The 13,033-nt window shown below is 39.0% G+C and overlaps 1 pseudogene; it reads left to right on the top strand.

Moving 5' to 3' along the window:
* The first annotated feature begins 1,612 nt into the window (after positions 1-1,612).
* On the top strand, positions 1,613-12,377 carry LOC148481227 (C-reactive protein-like; annotated as a pseudogene).
* The last annotated feature ends 656 nt before the right edge of the window (positions 12,378-13,033 follow it).

The following is a 13,033-nucleotide window of genomic DNA, read 5'->3' as shown; positions in this document are numbered from 1 at the left end:
TTAGGCACCAGGGAGGGTGGGTTAAGGTTAGGTATGGGTTAGAAAACTACTTACCATAGCATCCTATGGGTGTCATTATTCAGGCTGTCAGCATGCCGGTGTTTGTGTTATGTCCAGTGGCATCCCGACAGCTGGGCTATCATACCCAACCCAGGAGACACACAGTGTGGACCCCCCATGCTATAATGTAAACCAACCCAAAAATAAAATGGGGTCCCCCCTCTCGAGGATTAACCATAAGCCCAGGGTTCTTCCTTGCACCCCTAGAGGTGATAGGTGCAGGGATAATTGTGTAAAATATATCAAATAATATTGTTTTTTACAGTGGGACTACAGGTCGCAGCAAGCCTGCCCCACTTGCCAGCACTTGTGGAACAACAATAGACAGATATTCAGGGCCCACTAGTACATATAGTCACACTGAGGAACCAACCGAAAGATCCTAAACATACAGATACTAATGCAGTACCAACAAAAAGGAAAGCTTATGTACCAAAAGAAAGAATCTGCTAGATTCAGGAAAAAAACAGCTACACAATATGAAGGAATCACATAATGGAGAGCTTGAAAAGAGGACTGGAAGAAGCTAAAAAAAATCAACATTCTAGGTAAGAGAAGAACTACTACAAAAAATTAAAACCATGTAAGATAGGAATCCACAAACAAACAGATCTACTCCAGACAAGAGAATGGAAGCTCCTGAGGAATACTTGGAAGTTTTTTGAAGACCTAGCAAAAAGCCTTATGCAAGATACTGTACCTCAAAAGAAATAAGAAATACTCCAAAGAGAAACAAAAGAAATGTAGGAAAAAGAGCAGCGATCAAAGTTAGGAGCAAGGCAAAAAAACAGCAGAGGAAAGAACAATCTAAATTGGCCACCAATACGCTGGTTCAATAAAGATCTTAAGTTTATGCCCAGTAGCAAAAGGAATACATTTGATACATATATCAGTCTGCACCAGTGGTGTATCTATAATGGATGCAGTGTGCGTGGCACACGGGCCCCCGGATCCAGGGGGCCCCACACACCGCCATGCACCCTGCACCCATAGTAGTTTAAATCTACCTGTCCATGGTCCCACGTTGGGTGTAAGCGCTGCTCGTGAACACCGGAAAATGGCCACCACGGCTAATTCTCCGGTGTTCACTCAGGGCACACTCTAGTGCCTGGAGTCTACTAATGCTCGGGTGGCTGGCCAGCCATGTCAGCCGGCTGCCGGACACCGGGGAAAGAGGAGGGGGTCCCGCGTGGGGAGTGCACATGGGCCCCCTCCTCTCTTAAGATGCCCCTGGTCTGCACTAATTAGAAAACTTACGCTTAAAAATTATTTTGAACAAAACCAGCCCAGCAGCTCTAATATGGAAACAAATAAGGTTGAGTATTACTGCACACATTTAAAGAAAAAAAATTCTACCCTAGAAACCCTAAAAGAACCATTGATAGAAACATATTTAAAATGTCCAAAATAGATTTAGAAGAACTTTCAAATAACAAACCAATGAGGAACAACCAACTGTATCTAAGGAAGAGAGAAAAGCCTTAAAAGAACTACTAGAAAAGAACAATTTGATCATTAAATCAGCCTATAAGAAGATGAAGGTCTGGTTATCATGAAAAAAGAAGACTACCTAAAGGAAGCTTTCAGGCTCTTGGGAGAGGACACAACTTATGAAAAGTTGAAGGGTGACCCAACCAATAACTACCAAAAAGAAATGACACATTTTCTAAATGAAGCACTCTACATAGGTATCCTAAATAAAAAAAAAAATACAAATATATTAAAATGAAGAACCCAGTATTACTGGTATTTTATTGGTTACCTAAGATTCATAAGGCTGCAGAAATCTCTCCTGGGAGGCCAATTATCTCTGGGATTAATTCCCTCACTACCAATTTATCATCATATTTAGATCAATTTCCTCAACCATTGGTTATTAAACAAAAAAAGTTTCCTCAAAGACACCATGCACATCGTTAACATCTTAGAGGAAACAGAATGGAAGAGTCACCATATTTTGTGCACATGTGACATCACTTCTCTCTACAGCATTATAGACAATGAAGCTGGATGCAAATCTATCAACAGCATATTTACGGAAAGTAAAAGTATTCCAGCGAGACAAATCAATTTCCTTATTGAAGCCATAATGTAACCCATAGTATAGAGTTAACCGATAGTGCCTCCACTCAGATTACATTTAGTTTATGCTACAGTATCTAGGCTAACCTGGGAAAGCCTAAACAGAGTATTGGTAGGTTGTAATTTCTAATGTACTGCGTGTATAGTGTCAGTGCAACACATAACAGTACAATACTATTCGTATACTTGTTTTCTTAGGTTCCTGCAAACCTGAGACAACTTCCGGCACACCGCCACACACTGGTAAGTAAGCCACAAAAGACACACACACACACACACATATATATATTTATTTCAGTTACTATTTTATAAAAGAAAAGCAACATACATTGGCAAGTACAACCTATAATTTTCAGTACAATATAAGATTACCTTGTAACATATTATCACATATTATGTGCTTGGTTTAACTAGTTATTACTTTTATCATCTACTTGGGGGTTTATTTACTAAGCAGTTTTAGGAGACAGAGTGAAAAGTGATAATAAAGTGATAAGGTACCAGCCAATCAGCTCCCAACTGTCATTTTTCAAACACAGCCTGTGAGATGACAGTTGGGAGCTGATTGGCTGGCACCTTATCACTTTCTTATCACTTTTCACTCTGTCTCCTAACACTGCTTAGTAAATAGACTCCTTATTCACCCATCTATAATATTCCCTAAAGGTACAAAGAGATTATTATAAATTCCCTAGAATTGTTAACAGTGTCACAGTAGGAATTCAAGTATACAGTAGGTATATTATGCGGTTTGCGATACTTTAGAGTTCAGTAGATTAATTGTCCATTCAACAGTTCTAGATCAATAAATTACTGCCAATTAGTTTAATCCAGTTTACTTTTTCCCTGGCAGTGTTAATATTATACGCCTGTCCTCCGTTAGCTTTCAACTGTTACTCTGTGCGATGTCGACACAGTTCTTAGCTTGCGGAGCTATTTTTTTTTCTCTAAATTGCATATGTATACAGACTTAAGAAGAGGGGCAGAAGTCAAAGCGAGAGTCTATGAAGCCTATAAAATTGTAACAAATAAATCGCCAACCAATGAGCACCTAACTATCATTTTTAAAATACAGCCTACAAAATGTTAATTGGAAGCTGATTGGTTAGTACTTTATCTCTCACAATTTTTTCTATCTCACTTCTTTGATACATAGGCCCTATGTATAGTAGATTTACAAATGATCCTTAGACAGCTGTGGCTCATAGTGGTTATGTTGTGTTCCTCACTAAGGTTCTCACTGGCTATTATGTTGCAGCTCAGAATTTCCTCTTGTGTTATAGTAAATAAATCCTGTAGTTATCATACAAGGCTTCTTCCTAGGTCTGGTCTCTGCACCCCCTTTTCTTTAACGCAGGGCACACTTATCCTGTAAAATATTCTTGTTCGTCATCTATCTATATAAGTACTATAGCTGCAGTTAGTATTATACCAGCTATCAATATGAGAGAATAATTGTACAGTATTTGATCACAGGCTAGTATTTCAATAGGGGTTTAACAGCTTCTCTGGCCAATAGTCATATTAACAGGGCCGGATTAACAATGGGGCGGGTGGAGCTACAGCTCCAGGCCGCCCATTGAAAATAGGCCCACTGGATCCCCTACAGTGAGTGCAGTAGTTTTGACAGGAAAAAAAAAATGTTTTCTTGTCAACACAGACAACTTTCTGAAGCCCAGCACATTAACCACTGGGCCAACCTCAGCATCGCTGCCCTATTTATTAGCCCCCCACAACCCAGCTATCTACCACCAGGCCGACTGAAGCTCTGTCCCCCGGCCATCTGTAGTTCCGCCCCTGGGCTGTCAAAAGCTCCGCTCCTGGGTCATCCAAAGCTCCGCCCTCATCAATTTACATTGAGCCTATAGGAGGTAAGCTGCTGATTAAGTGATTGTACAGCAGATTTTGCACTAGTTTGTGATACAATCACAGGTGACTGCTATTTAGGATCCTCCCACATCACTATTATATCCATTAGTGGCACTGTTATAATCATGATGTCTATCAGCAATTGTGTCCCATCAGAAACTGTGACCCGAAGTTTCATATAGACATTTATCTGTACTGTGCATTATCTCCAGTTTCCCCACCTTTCATCATTGGGTGCCCAATCCATCTCTGAGCCTGTTTTAACTATAGTATTCCTGCTGAGGCTTTACCATCCACAGACTTACATTGTCCGCCATTACTGGCAAGTACAATGACTGTCATCTCTACCACTTTTGAAATCCCATTATGTGGAGCAACCATCTACTTCTTTATATAGTTTTTCAGTTAATTAATGCAGTTATTTATATTCCATTCTTAATAATTGCTATTGTATTTGTACAAGTGTATTTTTATTTTTTAGCTCTAGTAAAACTAATCATTTAATTCCAATTGACTCTAATGTTGGGTACACACTGGCAGATATATTGGCCGATCAATTGATTGGCCAATATATCGTATGCCCGTCGGCCAGTGTATACCAGTGATATGTCTGTGAATGACGTCGTTCACAGACATATCACGTCAGCTCTGCTGAACAGCCGATGGTGGTGCCAGCTATGCTCTCCATGGAAACCACACCCACACCACACTGACCACTGACATATATAGTACCTTCCTAATGATTCTTGCATTAAGGCAACTCCCAGCAATCCTGACTCTCTGTGTGGCTGGCTGGGGACATATGTGTGAGCGGAGTATGTTAGGGTAGACATTACTCACTCACTAGGTATAGTGCTACTGCTAAACCTTCATCAGTCCCAAGGTGCTTTAAACTGTGGTGCCCTCTGCGGTTCTTGTACCTGACTGTCAGCGGCTACTAGATGTATATAGATGGCTATTCATTCTGGTCGGCTTTAAGCATCAGTCGCTCCCCCTGCCCAGAGCCTTCTTTGCTGCTGCCGCCTGACTTGGAAGTCACGCCCAGTGATCCCCGGCCTCCTTCACTACCGCCAGCCACTTCTCTCAGTGCCAACCCAGCAACCCACATTCAGCTATGCCCACCGTGACCTACAAAGAACTGGCCACTTAATACCGCTGACAGGTACCTTGGTGCTCCTTACTGGCTCCTCACTCTCTGACTCCCGGCAGCTGCTATGTATAGCTCTCTAGTGTAGTGCTGGAGTTAGATAGCCAGCTCTAAAGGGGGAACCACAGTGTGGCTCCCTAACGCCGCTGCCTCCCCCTTATATAGCCCTGGACACTCTCTTTGTGGCACCATTTCTCCTGCCTAAGGCATGAGCTAAAGAGCCCCTTGTGCCCATTCCAACACTTTCCTTCTCTCCCCCGGGTCCCTGCCTTTCTCGCTAATCCAACTGCAGGAGTCCCCCTACCCGGTGTACTTGAGCTCCAGAAGTGACTTCTACTAGTCTGTACAATAAAAATACATATAAATATACACACTAAACTTATATATATTTACAATAGCCCTTACTGTATTATAATAGACATTTTATTCTTAAATACATGAGTTATAGTACATGGGACCATATATACCTCATCCTCAGCTTACAGGGGAATTATATGTTATTAAATGATGTGTTATGATTAACATTTTCAGGGAAACATGTTACTATATTAGCCACATATTTACAATATGGCTACAATAAGCTTCATTTTGAAGCATAATTTCTTCTGGTTGAAAGAAATATGGGGAACTGTGATGGGCACACAATTCACACCAGGGTATTTTCATTGGGAAAATAATAATATCTGGTAAAACAACCCCTTCTTGGGCAAAATCTTAATCTGGAGGAGAATTCTTCACTATATCTTCTTCATATGAGTAGAAAGTGAGAAACAGCTAAAATAATTCATCTCATACATTAACACAAATACACATTAGCACAAATACACTTAACCTCATCTGGAGAAAGTATTTTTTCTGGATATGGAAAACTGCATTGATAATAACAAAATAGATACCAAAACCCATCACAAAAAGTTAGATAGCAACAACTTTATAGACAGACTAAGCAACCACCATTTAAATTGGTTGTCCAACATTGCAGAAGGACAGTTTAAGATAATTAAATGCAATTGTTTACAGACTAAGGAATACACTAAACATATGGAAGAAATGAGGAACATAATCACAAAAAAGCAGTAGGAAAAGAGTGAGTGTATTAATATAGGTTCTCACGTCACATCTAGGGTAATCCTCTCTATTACTTGATAGATGATTCCCTTGATGGTTTCTTTGGAGACATATCTTTATGTTCTCAAGAAAAAAATTGTTCCCAAAGTCCAAAACAGAAAAAAGTTCTGTAATTTGTCACTTCTACTATTCCTCCTTTTATTTCTCTCTGGAGTATTACTTCCGTCATGTAAAAATATAGAGAAGGAATGTGATAGTGTAAAACCTTTTAATTTCTGACACAAAACAACAGACATATGTATAAAAAGCCAAAAGTTTAAAATTCATTAAAGTGCATAATATTCTGTGCATATAAAGTGCAAAAGTTGGACTCCTACCAGATAGATTCGAGACAATATGCCTCACAACAGCATGTATATAAGATGGTTCTGCCCAGGCATTCACCGTCTGAAGTTTCAGCAAAAGTTCCGGTCCTTGGTAGGTAGTTACTATGCCTCCTCTGCCAACGTGTTTCGACCACCCTGTGGTCTTTTTCAATGTGAGGAGTCTATGCAAATACCATGGTTTTTAAACCAATCTTAACCAATCAGAATGCTCTTGGAGTTAATACAATAAAAATCCTATTAGCCTGTTTTTTTTATATGATATAAATTAATTGTAATCATCCTTCTTTCATATATTGTTTTAATCCTCACAAGTAAACTTAATTTGTTTGTTTATAACTGTATATTTTTTTGTTACTGATCGGGTCAGTAGCAACAGAAAAGCATTGCTTGCATCTAAGAACAAGTTAAAAGATATTAAAACAGAAGAAATTAAAGAAGATAAAAAGATATAATTAAGCTTCATCAATAGTAAATTAGGAAGCATCCTCAAAAGGCAGTGACTCATCCTCTACAAAGATAACAAACTCATACATACCATTTATTTAAAAATGCCACTAATTATATACAAAAAAGCAAACAATTTAAATACAAGCTTGTTAGCAGTGCAATTGCACCCAAAAACAATAAAACAGTTGCAAATCTAAAACGAATTATAAACCAAATAAAATGGTAAAACAAACTGCATTAAAGACAAAATGCTATATGATGGCAAGGGAATACTTTTTTTTTTTTTAGCTAGAATATCCTTGTGGCCTACAATATGTAGGGCTCTCAGAATTAGAATAGTGCGCAACACATCTGCAATTAGCTGTGATTGGCATAAACTGGGGATTTTTCACCGATTAGCCCCGTTTTACGACAATGTTTTTTTCCCCCTATGCTATTATTGTGGACTAAATAATAGGATATTTCTCCCGAATGCACATAGGATCCATGTTTTCACCATTTCAGCAGTGTTTAAGTGACACTTTTTGTGGATTATATTTCGGGACACATTGGGTAGCCCCGCGACGTTCTATAAGCAGTGCTACATCAAAGATCAATCTGACTTGAAATTCATGGGTATAATAAAACAAAAATTTACATGGAGAGAGGGCGATTAAATTGCAAGTGGATCTACAATGTGTACACCATTGTAGATGAATGGTTAAAGATAGATTTTTACTTAGGTATTTTTCTGTGATTAGCATTGAACCTTTCTGCATTTTCAAAATATATGCTTTATCCACAATATACAAACTCTGCCTGATATATAGCAAATAAATGATTTATTGTCATAAGATATATATATAACAAACATTATACAATACAGATGCTGCAATGCTAAAATTGTTAAAATGGGAATTTATTATTATGAAAAAGTATATTACTTTATTTACAATGATAATACAGTACAACTCGACTAGTGGATTCTTTTATCACAGTATATACACAAACTCTGATCAATACATACAGCATATACATTACACACCAAAGATTGTTTTATGCCAAAATTGTTCAAATATTTATCATTAAAATATATTGGTTCATTTATAAGGTGAGTGCAGTACAAAGAATATCAATAGCCGCTGGTAGTTAGCCTGCAGTGAGATGGGCAGAACATTACAACAGCAGGTTTCCATAGCTACAAAAGTCTGCTATTTAAGAGCTAGCAGACAGCACAGGTCCCATGACCCTTAGGAAGCCCCTGATTGCACTACGCGTAGGTCCTCCATGCCTCCATTGTACACCCACCAGTGAGCAGCCAATCACAGCCCAACTCTGAATCAAGTCTGTCTACTGCCAGGATATGCAGCCACCGATGACCGGCCAATTATGCACAGTGGATGAGGACTAGGGTACAGCTAAAGAAAGGGGCTCACAGAGCTGAGGTGCTAAGGCTTCAGCTGCAGAAGGACTATTGAGAATGAGCACTATGCTCACACCAGGTACTCTATATGATTTAGGTAACAGCTGAGGTGTACACCGTGCCCATGCTTTGACTTTAATCACTCACCATCTAAGGAATAAGCATCTTTTAGGTGCACACATGGCTTATACTGAAGCATGTTTTTAGGAACTGCACTTTCAAACCAGCCACCAAATCTAAGGAAGCATTTACTTCAAAGGGGCGCACACCATGGAAGTACTGATGTGACTGCACTGTTATAATATACCCTATGCAGTGATATTATCAATATATCATAGTATTATTTTATATGTATTTATTTTATATGTGAAACAATTTTGTTTTATATGTGAATATATTTGTGTTTATCTGAATTAATAATTTCTATGTTGTAATCACAATTTTGGCATTTGAGGACTTACTGGTCTATACTGATACATTGGGCACTAAGGACACATAAACAGTACTATATGCCAAGTTAGACTCAGTGGGCAAGGACTACTCTCTACAGGGGAAGGGTATGTGGCAGAGTGACAGGCTGCTTTATCTGAGTGAGGAAAAAACTTTCTTTGGATTCAGGTGTTAACTCCATTACTCCATCACACTTGGTTGATTCAAGGCCAAGGGCTGGAGAGCCCATCTAGCACTTCTGGTAAATGCCAGAAATGCAGATGGCCAGATGGGCCAGTCCCCAAATGGGCCGGTCCGGCATCAAACCCTGGGCGAGTCGCTCTGCCTCCTGGAACTCTGCTCAGCCGGGATAGTGAAATACAGGGGTGTGCTGTGATGTCAAGCCCCTATGACTCATGGCATGTCCCAGTGAGGCTAGGTCACACCCCTTTTAAGGTGAGGTCACACCCCTTTTGCAGATGCATTTACGTGGAAAGGGACTGCCAGTCCTTCCCTCTCAAGGTCTATTTAAGTTCCGCTAGTTGAATTTTGTTTATCCTGTGATAAAGGAAGGACTATGCCTATGAACCTTTATGTGGTATGCCACCCACTCCTTATCTGGCCACCTCCATGCTCCAGTCCACCAGAACACCTGCTGGCCCCTCTCTACAAATAAGGCAGTATAGGCTATTGAGGCTCTGCAGTGGGACCCAATTGAAGACGGCTCGGTACCTTCATCCATGTGACCACAGCAGGCTATTTTATTTAATTTTGATTCATTTGGTTTTTAACATGTTTTGACCAATGCAAATCTAGAACTATCATTTACTTCTGTTTAAACTATGTTGTATTTTTATTTGCCCTATGCTGATATTACCACCTACTGTGTCTCCTACCTGCTATATCATGGATATAATTTCCCACTACATGTTATGCTCATCCTGCTCACTGTAACCTATGTAGTGCACCCTAGATGGCTGCATTGCTGGTACTGTCTAGGTCAGGATGAGTAATAATAATCTCTGCAAGTGATGACACAAAATGGCTGCCACATACTTTTTAATATCTCCATGGTCTCTATATTTCATGCATAGCTAAACTTCTAAATTAGTTTTTGCAATGTATTATGTTCATTCTATCTGTTAAGCGCCCCTGAATCCTATTGGCGAAAGAGGACTATATAAATATTATTATTATTATTATTATTATTATTATTATTATTATTATTATTATTATTATTATGCTGTTATATTGCTATGATATGATTCTCATATGCTGTGATACTACTATACCTCTATGCTATAATAGTACTATGCTGCAATATTGCTAATACTGTTATACCACTATGCTGCTAAGCTAATGCTGTTACACTGCCTTGTAACTGCTGAAATACCAATGTGCTGCAGTGACTACTTAATAAAGTGACAGATTGTCTGTTTATGACTGTATCACTTGTCGTTGAAACTACCCCGCTACACCATCTTAAAATGTTGGACCTATGATCGCCTCCTAACAAATGGTTCTGAATATTGGGATAACCTGGTAAATCTGGCTAATATTTTCCTTTCTGGAAGCTAAATGATTTTGAAATATCTTGTAATCTGTCATTATACAAGATTTTATTTTATTAATAATAAAATGACACATAATGTGTGTAACAACATTGACGTAAAGTACTGTAAATATCCTCTCTTCTGTTTCCTTCCTTTTCCTGGTATTTCTTAATTTTTATTATGCGAAAACATGTGATCATGGGCCTGATTCTAATTCAGACTGTGGGGTAAATTTACTAAGATGGAAGTTCTATTTAAGAAGTGATATTGTCCATAGCAACCAATCAGATGCTACTTCTCATTTATCTAGCACCTTTTAGAAGATAATACCTGGAATCTGATTGGTTGCTATGGGCAACATCACTTCTTAATAGAACTCCCATCTTAGCAGCTTAGCTATTCCGTCTGTGCTGATATTGGTAATGCACAGGAGGCATCACATCTCCTGCTGCATTACGTATCCGGATACTTTGCGGGACATCGGCCGGCTAAGGTGACCCATGGGGTCCCACAGCCGGCCGTCGCAGTTGAGATGAAGAAGCCAGGAAATCTCTGTCAGCAGATGGAGATCCTAGCGGCGGCAAACCACCTCCGTTTCAGGGAACAAGGGGTATCGCTGCCCCCTCCCCGCCCACAAACGTCAATCACTGACAGTCTGCTGCCAGTTTACGTGCAGAGATGTTGCATCTCCTGGAAGCGTTGCTTGCGTGTCACTGAGAGCAGTTGTGTACAGAGACACACAGCCGCTCACTTAGGATGCCATACTCAGACATAGTAACTGCATCTGCCATAGAACTGGTGCAGTTTTGATGGTGTTCGTAAGGACGGGCAATGCGGCAACTATAGACACTGTGAGTCGGTCTCTCAGTCCTTGTACACTGGTGTACACCAGGGAACAGCTTTGTAGTGACATTAGCATAAAGTCGCAGCAACGATGGCGGCAAAAGACACAAGGATGGCCGCCACTGCATCTGACTCAGTATCAGGCCCTGCTTCGGTGATGTGATTGTGGTTATATTGAAAGCTATTTTAAACAAGATTTGTTATTGTAGACTTTTATATAAGAAGGGTAACAGGCGGCACTCTGAACGACTTGTAGAATAACACAGACACCGCAATAATTCAAATCAACGTTTCAATGCTTAATGCATTTTCATCAGGACATATATATATATATATATATATATATATATAAAAATAGAGGTTGGAATTTATCAGTGTACAGATGAAAGCATTGATGTGCAACTGTAATATATCTTTTCTTTCTAGATATGGGAGGCAAAGTTTTCCTCTTCCCAAAACGAACGGCAACAGCACATGTGATTTTGAAGCCTGACATAGAGAAGCCATTGCAGAAAGTTACTGTTTGCCTGAGATCATACACAGAACTTTTAGTTGCCCATAGTCTTTTTTCCTTGGCAATGTCTGGCTCAGGAAAGGACAACACTATTCTTATCATTCCAAAGCCACCTCAATACACTACTGTCTATATAAACCAGGAGGAAACCAGTATTAAGACAGACCCTGAAATTCTGGACTGGAAACTCACCTGTGTTACTTGAGACACTGAAACTGGTGTGGTCCAGCTTTGGGTGAATGGAAAGCTCTATGCCAGAAGAGTTTCAAGAAAAGGGTTTACTATTGATGCTAAAACATCTATCATTCTGGGGCAGGATCAAGACACATTTGGGGGTGGGTTTGAAATTAACCAGTCGTTTTCTGGAGAAATGAGTGATGTCAACATGTGGGATTATGTTTTGACACCAGAAGACATGCAAAAAGTCTTGTTTGATGATCACAATGGAAATCTGATTAATTGGAGATTTCTAAATTTTGTGATTAAAGGGGATGTATTAGTTCAGCCGAAGCTTCAATGTAAGCCTTCGGTGCCAACAAATGATGTATATTCTCTATGCCATGAAGATAAGTTATAAAACTGAAAACATGATTACTAACTGACAATTATTAATTTTAACTGAAATTCAAAATTCAAATCATAATACCGCCTACTAGTAAACATAATGACAAATACAATTTCATAATTATATTTTCCAAAAATATATATAAAAATACTCGTTTCTCATTTATATGTTTTAAAATGAAGACAGCACAAATCAAGTAGATTGAATTAGACAGCACAAATCAAGTAGATTGAATTAATAAATACATTTAAAAAAATAAAGAAATTAATTGATTAACTTTATGAAGATCAAAAACAAGACCAAGAACAGGGAAGAGGAAAAAGATGATTTGAGGAACCAGGATAGGAAAATGTAAAGAAGATAGGAAAGCCAGAGTACAGAATCATAACTTATACCTAAATATTCCATTCCACCCATTGTAACACTTATTCAGACATGTCAGACATCAACTCATAACAATAGGAGGTAATGCATGCAATAGTTTCACAAGGGTATTTTCAACCAATGTGATCAAAGTTAGTGATGACATTTATTCAGTTATTCCTAATGGCCAAAACTGAACTCATTGTTTTCACTCCCTCCAATGCCCACTCATTTCAAACACTCTTTTTTTTCTCCATACCTGCTGTCCCTCAAGTTCGCTCCTTGGGTCTCATCCTTCTACCCTT

The sequence above is a fragment of the Taudactylus pleione genome, unplaced genomic scaffold (genome assembly GCF_031769625.1).
Source record: "Taudactylus pleione unplaced genomic scaffold, aTauple2 ptg000587l, whole genome shotgun sequence".
In the NCBI taxonomy this organism is placed as follows: Eukaryota; Metazoa; Chordata; class Amphibia; order Anura; family Myobatrachidae; genus Taudactylus; species Taudactylus pleione.
Note: the sequence above shows the minus strand (reverse complement) of the source record. Positions and strands in the feature narration are given on the sequence as shown.